Genomic DNA, 13,080 nt, shown 5'->3' on the forward strand with positions numbered 1-13,080 from the left:
TCTCGGTCCTTTACAATATATATATATACATACATACATACATATATATATATAGATATATAGATATACACATATATACATACATATATATATATATATATATATATACACATACATATATATAGATATAGATATAGATATAGATATAGATATAGATATATAGATATATATATAGATATACACATACATATATATATATATATATATATATATATAGATATATAGCAAAATACCACCAAGAACGGAGAAGTAGTGTGTTAAGAAGCAATGAAAAGAAAAGTAAACATTTTGAAAATAACGTAACCTGATTGTCAATGTAATTGTTTTGTCACTGTTGTGAGTGATGAGTGTTGTTGTCATATATATATATATATATATATATATATATATATATATATTTACACACACACACATAAACATATATATATATATACATATATACACATACATATATACACACACATACATACATACACACACATGTATACACACAAATACATATATATATATATATACATACATACACACACACATATATAAACATATATATACATATACATACATATCTACATATATACACACACAGCTATTTCCTATCAGTGAAATACGCTGTTTGTTACAACGGTTGACTCGCCTTACGTGCAATAACAAATCAAATCATTCAGTTGTCTTTGCTCATATGTCATTTTAGAGCTGGACGCCTGGCATCTTTTTGGCCACAAGTTCATTTCTGTTTGGTGTGAGGTTCTGTGTTGTGGAGATTCTCAGGATGGATTGCAGGTGCTCATCAGTGAGGCGACTCCTGTGTGCTGTTTTGTTAGTCTTTATCACTGAGAAGAGCTTCTCACACAGATATGTGCTACCAAACATGCACAAGGTTCGAGCCGCATGTAGACGGACTTTTTGTTCTTCAAAGTCACCAAAGCGCCGTGCAAACTCAGTGCGCATAATAACTCTAGTCGCAATAACTTGCAGCATCATAAGGTAGACTTGATTAACGCTTAAGTGTTCGGCAAGGCAGCTGAAGCGCTGCATTATGGGATCTGTAGTTTATTGTGTTACCAGTGCTTCATATACCCGGCCATTAATAACAATAATACAGTATATAAAATGATCTCAAGGGCGGATATAATTACACTGGCTGGATGTGGCCCATGCCCTTGAGTTTGACACATATGGACTAAATAGAACTTGAAAAGATATATTTTTTCAAATGTGATCGCGCAATTCAGATAGAGTTGACACGCACTACAGCCTGCATGCCTCAATGAGTCATCCTCCCCTCGCTCTTACTTTTTACCGTTCATCTAATGAATACACTGAGTATGGCTTTACCAAAACAATCATTGATGGCGAATAAAGTATCCATTATTCGAGTATGTAGATCGGGCTATATATATACATATATATACATATATATATACCCGCGTATCGCAGCGGAGAAGTAGTGTGTTTAAAAAGCTAGAAAACGAAAAGGGAACATTTTAAAAATAACGTAACATGACTGTCAATATACAGTATTTGTTTTGTGGGTGTTACTGAGTGTTGCTGTCATCAAGGATTTGATTATCATTATTGTTTTGTGAGTGTTACTGAGTGTTGCTGTCATCAAGGATTTGATTATCATTATTTCTTTCAATCAGGTTCGTATTTGTAGGATGTGTTGTGTTCAAGTTACATTCCGTGTTTGTCAATGCGTTGTAAAGATGACAGGTTTCATTCATCGATTCGTTTCTTACTGCATCAATAAACAGCTCGTCTTCTTCTTTATCTGAGACCTGACACACTGCATGCACGGGTTTTTTACACTGTCTTCCTTTAGCGGGACTTTGACTTTTTCCAACGGTGCTTTGTTTCCGCAGTAGCTGGATTTATGAATATGCTTGTAAGTATCAGACGCTTCATATTTTTTGCTGCCTTTTCAATTGTATAATTCGGTTTTTGTTCAGCGCTCTTTGGAACTGTTGCTTTTTATCTGTGCACTGCGTCAGTTCACGTGAGCCACTCGTACATGCATCGAAATTTCCCAGCTGTGCTGGTGCCATCTCGCTATGTCCATGGCTGTATTTAATGTTACCTTAGTCCTGGCACTTAAAACTTTCTCTCAGTTTAGCTGAGTTTGTGTCAAACACCACCCTGACCATCTCATCTTCCTCTCCATAAGCACAGTCCTTCACCCGTGAATATTTACCCGTGGCAGTTTGCTATTGGATTGCCGCTGACGGACGGCCTTATATGGGCAGGCACTAAATTACAAACGCCAGCGGCAGCCTGTCTATGAACTTAATTTAAAGTGTAGGTTTACATCGTTTTGTTTCAGTAGCAGAACTCATGAATATGGTTGTATATGTCACCGCCGCTTCTTATTGTTTCGCTGCCTTCTCAATTATATAATGCATGTTTTCTTCAGCGCTTTTTGAGGTCTTCCTGGTTTTCTATGTACTGCGGATTACGGGAGGCGTGATGATGTCACACGAAACTCCCACGGAGTTGAAGCTCATCTCCATTACAGTAAATGGAGAAAAACTGCTTCCAGTTATGACCATTACGTGTAGAATTTCGATATAAAACCTGCCCAACTTTTGTAAGGAAGCTGTAAGGAATGAACCTGCCAAATTTCAGCCTTCCACCCACACAGGAAGTTGGAGAATTAGTGATGAGTGAGTGAGTCAGTGAGTGAGTGAGTGAGGGCTTTGCCTTTTATTAGTATAGATATATATATATATATATATGTATATATATATATATATATATATATATATATATATATATATATATATATATATGTGTGTGTATATATATATATATATATATATATATTTATGTGTATATATATATATATATATATATATATATATATATATATATATATATGTGTGTGTATGTATATATATATATATATATATATATATATATATCTATACTAATAAAAGGCAAAAGCCCTCACTCACTCATTCATCACTAATTCTCCAACTTCCGTGTAGGTAGAAGGCTGAAATTTGGCAGGCTCATTCCTTACAGCTTACTTACAAAAGTTGGGCAGGTTTCATTTCAAATTCTACGCTAATGGTCATAACTGGAAGGTATTTTCTCCATTAACTGTAATGGAGTTGAGCTGGAAGGGCGGAGTTTCGTGACATCATCACGCCTCCCGTAATCACGTGAACTGATTGTCAACGCAGTGCGTGAAAACCAGGAAGACCTGCAAAAGCGCTTAAGAAAACATGCATTATATAATTGAGAACACACGAAAACAATAAGAAGCGAGCGAGTGACATATACTACCATATTCATGAGTGTTGCTGCCTCGGAAAGAAAGCAAGGTGTAAACCTAAACTTTAAATTAAGTTCATAGACAGGCTACGCTGGCGTTTCACATGCCCACAGGTAATGCGGGATACAAGTTTAATGAGAGGACGAGGATATAAACGAGTTTTGATCACTTTATAACTAAGTTAAAATTGTAGGTGAAGGGGTGTGCTTATGCAAATTCCGAGAGACTGTGTTTGTGGGGATTGACAGTTAAGGGGTGGGGAGTCACGCCATCATCTCCTCCCATTCATCTAATTTCGGTCTGAGCTGAGCTCAGCGGCTAATGCCGTCTTCGAGCAACTTTGTCAGACTGCCACCAAATACTCACAGAAAAATCCACAAGTTAATACACACGCTGTCTCTATAGAGTTTCTCCACACTGAATCCTCCAGACACTACTTACAAAAGGTCACATTGACAATCGTGTTACGTTATTTTTAAAATCTGTCCTTTTCTTAGCACAAGCTGAGAAGCTTCGATGCATGTGCTCCATAACGCGTTAAAAAATAATGCATTTAATCACACTTTGCATTACAAGCAAAGGGGAGCTTTGTCAATGCATGATTTCCTGGTACTGTACACCGATTACATTGATCAGCGTATCCCGATTCATTTTATCCTCGCACCACCTTAGTTTGAGAAGAAGTCTGAAAAAATATGAGGTTAACACAGAAAAACATCACCAATTCAAGCTTTATGAATAATCGATTCAGCCATCAATAATTGTTTTGGTAAAGCCATCCTCCTTCCATTTTATATTTTTTCCGCCAATAGCCATGATTAAATGAACGGTAAATAAAGTAAGAGCAAAGCGAGGGTGACTTATTTAGGCATGCATATATATGACAGCAACACTCATGACAATGTCAATCATGTTACGTTATTATTAAAATGTTTCCTTTTCTTTTTCATTACTTCTTTAACACACTACTTCTCCGCTGCGACGCGGGATTTTGCTATATATATAATATATGAATGACCTCCAAAGAGCGCTGAGACTTTTGATATCATGAAGCGTGTCTGCAAAACTGTGGTCTCCTGCCCAGCAAAGTCGAGCAGCCAGCGCAGCATAGCTGTGCCGGCCTTTGAGACGCTGACTGCGCTTCTGCTTTAAGTCAAAGTGAGCACTTTTAATTTTTTTCATCCTCCCCCTGCGCTATAGCCCAGACAAGTGCAATCACGGGACCCCTTTTCTACACCACGGCAAAATAATATTAAGGCGATTCACACTTTCTTTGCACGTATATTATGAGGTCCTCACCTCGGATTATGAAAACACGCGACACGAGTGGAGGACTGACAGTGCCATCACAGCCGATTAATGGCGGGACGTCTCACCAGTCTACACAAGGCGATCATAACGTCAGCGAACACATCTCTCTATACTATATAAAAGAAAAAGGCAACTTTCCTTTCTTTACACCTTTTTTCCTTTTATCCCAAACCACTGCAGAGGACACAAAACTAATTTTCTTTAAATGCCGGTAAGGCACATTACCACAGGCACAAATTTGAACGTTCACATAGAAAATGTAATTTCTATACCACAGCCGTCGTGTAGCGCTTTTCAAAAGGATCAACTACTGAGAGATGATCCATATACATTTTAGCTGCTGTTAGTTACTTACCTGTTGTGTTACACAGTCTTTAAAATGTAGTTTACCTGAAACCACTCCAGTAGTGCTCAATGTACCTGTACTTCTTAAAACGTTAATGTTTTACTGTTTAATAACTTATAGACTATATTTTATTATTTTTCCCTTGCACTCAGTGACCAAAGCTATACACCTAGATAGGTATATATATATATATATATATATATATATATATATATATATATATATATATATATATATATATATATATATGTGTATATGTAGATATGTAGATATAGATATGTAGATATGAAGATATGAAGATATGTATGTGTATATATATGTATGTATGTGTGTGTGTGTGTGTGTATATATATATGACAGCAGCAATTCAAGCTGTGAGAAAACACTAAAAAGGAGGCATGTCAGGCGTTGTGGTACATTTTCTGATGCAGCTAGAAAAAAACTTTGTGCGCTGCCAAATACACAAAACAATTACTTTGACAATCATGTTACATTATTTTTAAAATGTTTCTTTTCTTTTTCATAACTTCTTTAACACATGACATCAGCAAGGCTGGGTATTTTGCTATATATATATATATATCACAGCGACACTCATAACAGTGACAAAACAATTACATTGACAATCATGTTACGTTTTTCAAAATGTTTCCTTTCTCTTTCCTTCTTTAACACACTACTCCGCTGCCAAGCTGGTATATATATATATATATATATATATATATATATAGAGATAGATAGATAGAGATAGATAGATAGATAGATAGAGATATATATATATAGATAGATATGAAAACAACATATATATATAGATAGATATATATATATATATATAGATAGATAGATATGAGAACAACACTCATATCAATGAAAAAACAATTACATTAACAATCAAGTTACGTTGTTTTTCAAATTTTTCCTTTTCTTTTTCGTACCTTCTTTAACACACTACTTCTCCGGCATGGCCTGGTATTTTGCTAGTATATATATACTGCTCAAAAGAATTAAAGGAACACTTTTTAATCAGAGTATAGCATAAAGTCAATGAAACTTATGGGATATTAATCTGGTCAGTTAAGTAGCAGAGGGGTTGTTAATCAGTTTCAGCTGCTGTGGTGTTAATGAAATTAACAACAGATGCACTAGAGGGGCAACAATGAGATGACCCCCAAAACAGGAATGGTTTAACAGGTGGAGGCCACTGACATTTTTCCTCCTCATCTTTTCTGACTGTTTCTTCACTAGTTTTGCATTTGGCTACAGTCAGTGTCACTACTGGTAGCATGAGGCGATACCTGGACCCTACAGAGGTTGCACAGGTAGTCCAACTTCTCCAGGATGGCACATCAATACGTGTCATTGCCAGAAGGTTTGCTGTGTCTCCCTGCACAGTCTCAAGGGCATGGAGGAGATTCTAGGAGACAAGTAGTTACTCTAGGAGAGCTGGAGAGGGCCATAGAAGGTCCATAACCCATCAGCAGGACGGTATCTGCTCCTTTGGGCAAGGAGGAACAGGATGAGCACTGCCAGAGCCCTACAAAATGACCTCCAGCAGGCCACTGGTGTGAATGTCTCTGACCAAACAACCAGAAATACTTCATGAGGGTGACCCAAGGGCCCCATGTCCTCTAATGAGCCCTGAGCTCACTGCCCAGCAGCATGCAGCTCGATTGGCATTCGCCATAGAATACCAGAATTGGGAGATGCACCACTGGTGCCCTGTGCTTTTTACAAATGAGAGCAGGTTCACCCTGAGCACGTGACAGAAGTGAAAGGGTCTGGAGAAGCCATGGAGAACATTATGCTGCCTGTAACATCATTCAGCATGGCAGTTTGGTGGTGGGTTAATGATTGTCTGGGGAGGCATATCCATGGAGGGTCACGAGACCGCTACAGGCTTGACAAAGGCACCTTGGCTGCCATTAGGTATCAGGATGAAATCCTTGGACCCATTGTCAGACCCTATGCTGGTACAGTGGCTCCTGGTGCACGACAATTCCTGGCCTCATGTGGTGAGAGTATGCAGGCAGATCCTGGAGGATGAAGGAATTGATACCATTGACTGGCCACCACACTTTCCTGACCTAAATCCAATAGAACACCTCTGGGACATTATGTTTTGGTCCATCCAATGCCACCAGGTTGCACCTCAGACTGTCCAGGAGCTCAGTGATGTCCTGGTCCAGATCTGGGAGGAGATCCCCCACAACACCATCTGTCATCTCATTAGAAGCATGCACCGATGTTGTCAGGCATGTATACAAGAACACAGGGGCCATACAAAGTGCTGCGTAGAATTTTGAGTTGCTGCAATTCAGTTTTGGCAAAATGGACTAGCCTGCCACATAATTTTTTCACTCTGATTTTTGGGGCATCTTTGAATTCAGGGCTCTGTAGGTTGATCATTTTCATTTCCATTAAACGATGTGGCATCCTTTCGTTCCTAACACATTACCCAGTCTATATCAGTATAGATATCCAGGAGGATTTTTTTTCCCATTGAGATCTGATGTGTTTTCAAAGTGTTCCTTTAATTTTTTGAGCAGTTTATATATGTGTGTGTATATGTGTATATATGTACCTGTACTTCTTAAAGCGTTAATGTTTTACTGTTTAATAACTTATAGATTATATTTTATTATTTTTCCCTTGCACTCAGTGACCAAAGCTATACACCTAGATAGGTATATATATATATATATATATATATATATATATATATATATATATATATATATATATATATATATATATATATGTATATGTAGATATGTAGATATAGATATGTAGATATGAAGATATGAAGATATGTATGTGTATATATATGTATGTATGTGTGTGTGTGTGTGTATATATATATGACAGCAGCAATTCAAGCTGTGAGAAAACACTAAAAAGGAGGCATGTCAGACGTTGTGGTACATTTTCTGATGCAGCTAGACGAAAAAAACTTTGTGACGCGCCAAATACACAAAACAATTACTTTGACAATCATGTTACATTATTTTTAAAATGTTTCCTTTTCTTTTTCATAACTTCTTTAACACATGACATCAGCTAAGCGCGGTATTTTCTATATATATATATATATCACAGCGACACTCATAACAGTGACAAAACAATTACATTGACAATCATGTTACGTTTTTTTCAAAATGTTTCCTTTCTCTTTCCTTCTAACACACTACTTCTCTCCTGCCAAGCGGGTATATATATATATATATATATATATATATATATATATAGAGATAGATAGATAGAGATAGATAGATAGATAGATAGAGATATATATATATGAATAGATATAGAAACAACATATATATATAGATAGATATATATATATATATATAGATAGATAGATATGAGAACAACACTCATATCAATGAAAAACAATTACATTAACAATCAAGTTACGTTGTTTTTCAAATTTTTCCTTTTCTTTTTCGTACCTTCTTTAACACACTACTTCTCGCTCTGAAGCGGCTGGTATTCTGTAGTAGTATATATACTGCTCAAAAGAATTAAAAGGAACACTTTTTAATCAGAGTATAGCATAAAGTCAATGAAACTTATGGGATATTAATCTGGTCAGTTAAGTAGCAGAGGGGGTTGTTAATCAGTTTCAGCTGCTGTGGTGTTAATGAAATTAACAACAGATGCACTAGAGGGGCAACAATGAGATGACCCCCAAAACAGGAATGGTTTAACAGGTGGAGGCCACTGACATTTTTCCCTCCTCATCTTTTTCTGACTGTTTCTTCACTAGTTTTGCATTTGGCTACAGTCAGTGTCACTACTGGTAGCATGAGGCGATACCTGGACCCTACAGAGGTTGCACAGGTAGTCCAACTTCTCCAGGATGGCACATCAATACGTGTCATTGCCAGAAGGTTTGCTGTGTCTCCTGCACAGTCTCAAGGGCATGGAGGAGATTCTAGGAGACAAGTAGTTACTCTAGGAGAGCTGGAGAGGGCCATAGAAGGTCCATAACCCATCAGCAGGACCGGCATCTGCTCCTTTGGGCAAGGAGGAACAGGATGAGCACTGCCAGAGCCCTACAAAATGACCTCCAGCAGGCCACTGGTGTGAATGTCTCTGACCAAACAACCAGAAATACTTCATGAGGGTGACCCAAGGGCCCCATGTCCTCTAATGAGCCCTGAGCTCACTGCCCAGCAGCATGCAGCTCGATTGGCATTCGCCATAGAATACCAGAATTGGGAGATGCACCACTGGTGCCCTGTGCTTTTTACAAATGAGAGCAGGTTCACCCTGAGCACGCGTGACAGAAGTGAAAGGGTCTGGAGAAGCCATGGAGAACATTATGCTGCCTGTAACATCATTCAGCATGAGCAGTTTGGTGGTGGGTTAATGATTGTCTGGGGAGGCATATCCATGGAGGGTCACGCAGACCGCTACAGGCTTGACAAAGGCACCTTGGCTGCCATTAGGTATCAGGATGAAACTGGACCCGATTGTCAGACCCTATGCTGGTACAGTGGCTCCTGGTGCACGACAATTCCTGGCCTCATGTGGTGAGAGTATGCAGGCAGATCCTGGAGGATGAAGGAATTGATACCATTGACTGGCCACCACACTTTCCTGACCTAAATCCAATAGAACACCTCTGGGACATTATGTTTGGTCCATCCAATGCCACCAGGTTGCACTCAGACTGTCCAGGAGCTCAGTGATGTCCTGGTCCAGATCTGGGAGGAGATCCCCACAACACCATCTGTCATCTCATTAGAAGCATGCACCCGATGTTGTCAGGCATGTATACAAGAACACAGGGGCCATACAAAGTGCTGCGTAGAATTTTGAGTTGCTGCAATTCAGTTTTGGCAAAATGGACTAGCCTGCCACATAATTTTTTCACTCTGATTTTTGGGGCATCTTTGAATTCAGGGCTCTGTAGGTTGATCATTTTCATTTCCATTAAACGATGTGGCATCCTTTACGCTCCTAACACATTACCCAGTCTATATCAGTATAGATATCCAGGAGGATTTCTTTTTCCCATTGAGATCTGATGTGTTTTCAAAGTGTTCCTTTAATTTTTTTGAGCAGTTTATATATGTGTGTGTATATGTGTATATATATATGTGTATATATATATATATATATATATGTGTGTGTGTGTGTGTATGTATATATATATATATATATATATATAATATATGTGTGTGTGTGTGTGTGTGTGTGTGTATATATATATATATATGTGTGTGTGTATATATATATATATATATGTGTGTGTGTGTATATATATATATATATATATATATATATATATATATATATATATATATATATATATATATATATATGTGTGTGTGTGTGTGTATATACAGTGGTGTGAAAAACTATTTGCCCCTTCCTCATTTTTTTATTCTTTTGCATGTTTGTCACACAAAATGTTTCTGATCATCAAACACATTTAACCATTAGTCAAATATAACACAAGTAAACACAAAATGCAGTTTTAAATGATGGTTTTTATTATTTAGGGAGAAAAAAAATCCAAACCTACATGGCCCTGTGTGAAAAAGTAATTGCCCCCTGAACCTAATAACTGGTTGGGCCACCCTTAGCGGCAATAACTATAATCAAGCGTTTGCGATAACTTGCAATGAGTCTTTTACAGCTCTGGAGAATTTTGGCCCACTCATCTTTGCAGAATTGTTGTAATTCAGCTTTATTTGAGGTTTTCTAGCATGAACTGCCTTTTTAAGGTCATGCCATAGCATCTCAATTGGATTCAGGTCAGGGCTTTGACTAGGCCACTCCAAAGTCTTCATTTTGTTTTTCTTCAGCCATTCAGAGGTGGATTTGCTGGTGTGTTTTGGGTCATTGTCCTGTTGCAGCACCCAAGATCGCTTCAGCTTGAGTTGACAAACAGATGGACGAACATTCTCCTTCAGGATTTTTTGGTAGACAGTAGAATTCATTGTTCCATCTATCACAGCAAGCCTTCCAGGTCCTGAAGCAAAAAACAACCCCAGACCATCACACTACCACCACCATATTTTACTGTTGGTATGATGTTCTTTTTCTGAAATGTTGTGTTCCTTTTCGCCAGATGTAACGGGACATTTGCCTTCCAAAAGTTCATCTTTGTCTCATCAGTCCACAAGGTATTTTCCCAAAAGTCTTGGCAATCATTGAGATGTTTCTTAGCAAAATTGAGACGAGCCCTAATGTTCTTTTTGCTTAACAGTGGTTTGCGTCTTGGAAATCTGCCATGCAGGCCGTTTTTGGCCAGTCTCTTTCTTATGGTGGAGTCGTGAACACTGACCTTAATTGAGGCAAGTGAGGCCTGCAGTTCTTTGAACGTTGTCCTGGGGTCTTTGTGACCTCTCGGATGAGTCGTCTCTGCGCTCTTGGGGTAATTTTGCTCGATCGGCCACTCCTGGGAAGGTTCACCACTGTTCCATGTTTTTGCCATTTGTGGATAATGGCTCTCACTGTAGTTCGCTGGAGTCCCAAAGCTTTAGAAATGGCTTTACCAACCTTTACCAGACTGATAGATCTCAATTACTTCTGTTCTCATTTGTTCCTGAATTTCTTTGGATCTTGGCATGATGTCTAGCTTTTGAGGTGCTTTTGGTCTACTTCTCTGTGTCAGGCAGCTCCTATTTAAGTAATTTCTTGATTGAAACAGGTGTGGCAGTAATCAGGCCTGGGGGTGGCTACGGAAATTGAACTCAGGTGTGATACACCACAGTTAGGTTATTTTTTAACAAGGGGGCAATTACTTTTTTCACACAGGGTCATGTAGGTTTGGATTTTTTCTCCTAAATAATAAAACCATCATTTAAAAACTGCATTTTGTGTTTACTTGTGTTATATTTGACTAATGGTTAAATGTGTTTGATGATCAGAAACATTTTGTGTGACAAACATGCAAAGAATAAGAAATCAGGAAGGGGGCAAATAGTTTTTCACACCACTGTATATGTATATGTGTGTATATATATATATATATGTGTGTGTGTATATATATATATATATATATATATATATATATATATATATGTATATATGTATATATATATATATATATATATATATATATATATATATATATATATATATATATATGTCTGTGTATATATATATACACTCCACCATAAGAAAGAGACTGGGCAAAAGCGGCCTGTATGGCAGATTTCCAAGGCGTAAACCACTGTTAACAAAAAGAACATTAGGGCTGGCTCTCAATTTTGCTAAGAAACATCTCAATGATTGCCAAGATTTTTGGGAAAATACCTTGTGGATTGTTGAGACAAAAGTTGAACTTTTTGGAAGGCAAATGTCCCGTTACATCTGGCGTAAAAGGAACACAGCATTTCAGAAAAAGAACATCATACCAACAGTAAAATATGGTGGTGGTAGTGTGATGGTCTGGGGTTGTTTTGCTGCTTCAGGGCCTGGAAGGCTTGCTGTGATAGATGGAACCATGAATTCTACTGTCTACCAAAAAATCCTGAAGGAGACTGTCCAGCCATCTGTTCGTCAACTCAAGCTGAAGCGATCTTGGGTGCTGCAAACAGGACAATGACTCCAAAACACACCAGCAAATCCACCTCTGAATGGCTGAAGAAAAACAAAATGAAGACTTTGGAGTGGTCTAGTCAAAGTCCTGACCTGAATCCAATTGAGATGCTATGGTATGACCTTAAAAAGGCGGTTCATGCGAGAAAACCCTCAAATAAAGCTAAATTACAACAATTCTGCAAAGATGAGTGGGCCAAAATTCCTCCAGAGCGCTGTAAAAGACTCATTGCAAGTTATCAAGCGCTTGATTGTAGTTATTGCTGCTAAGGGTGGCCCAACCAGTTATTAGGTTCAGGGGGCAATTACTTTTTCACACAGGGCCATGTAGGTTTGGATTTTTTTTTCTCCTAAATAATAAAAACCATTTAAAAACTGCATTTTGTGTTTACTTGTGTTATATTTGACCAATGGTTAAATGTGTTTGATGATCAGAAACATTTTGTGTGACAAACATGCAAAAGAATAAGAAATCAGGAAGGGGGCAAATAGTTTTTCACACCACTGTACTGTATATGTGTTTATATATGTGTGTATATATATATATGTGTGTGTGTATATGTATATATATATGTGTTTTATATATATATGT

The sequence above is a fragment of the Polypterus senegalus genome, chromosome 3 (assembly GCF_016835505.1).
Source record: "Polypterus senegalus isolate Bchr_013 chromosome 3, ASM1683550v1, whole genome shotgun sequence".
NCBI classification, from domain to species: Eukaryota; Metazoa; Chordata; class Cladistia; order Polypteriformes; family Polypteridae; genus Polypterus; species Polypterus senegalus.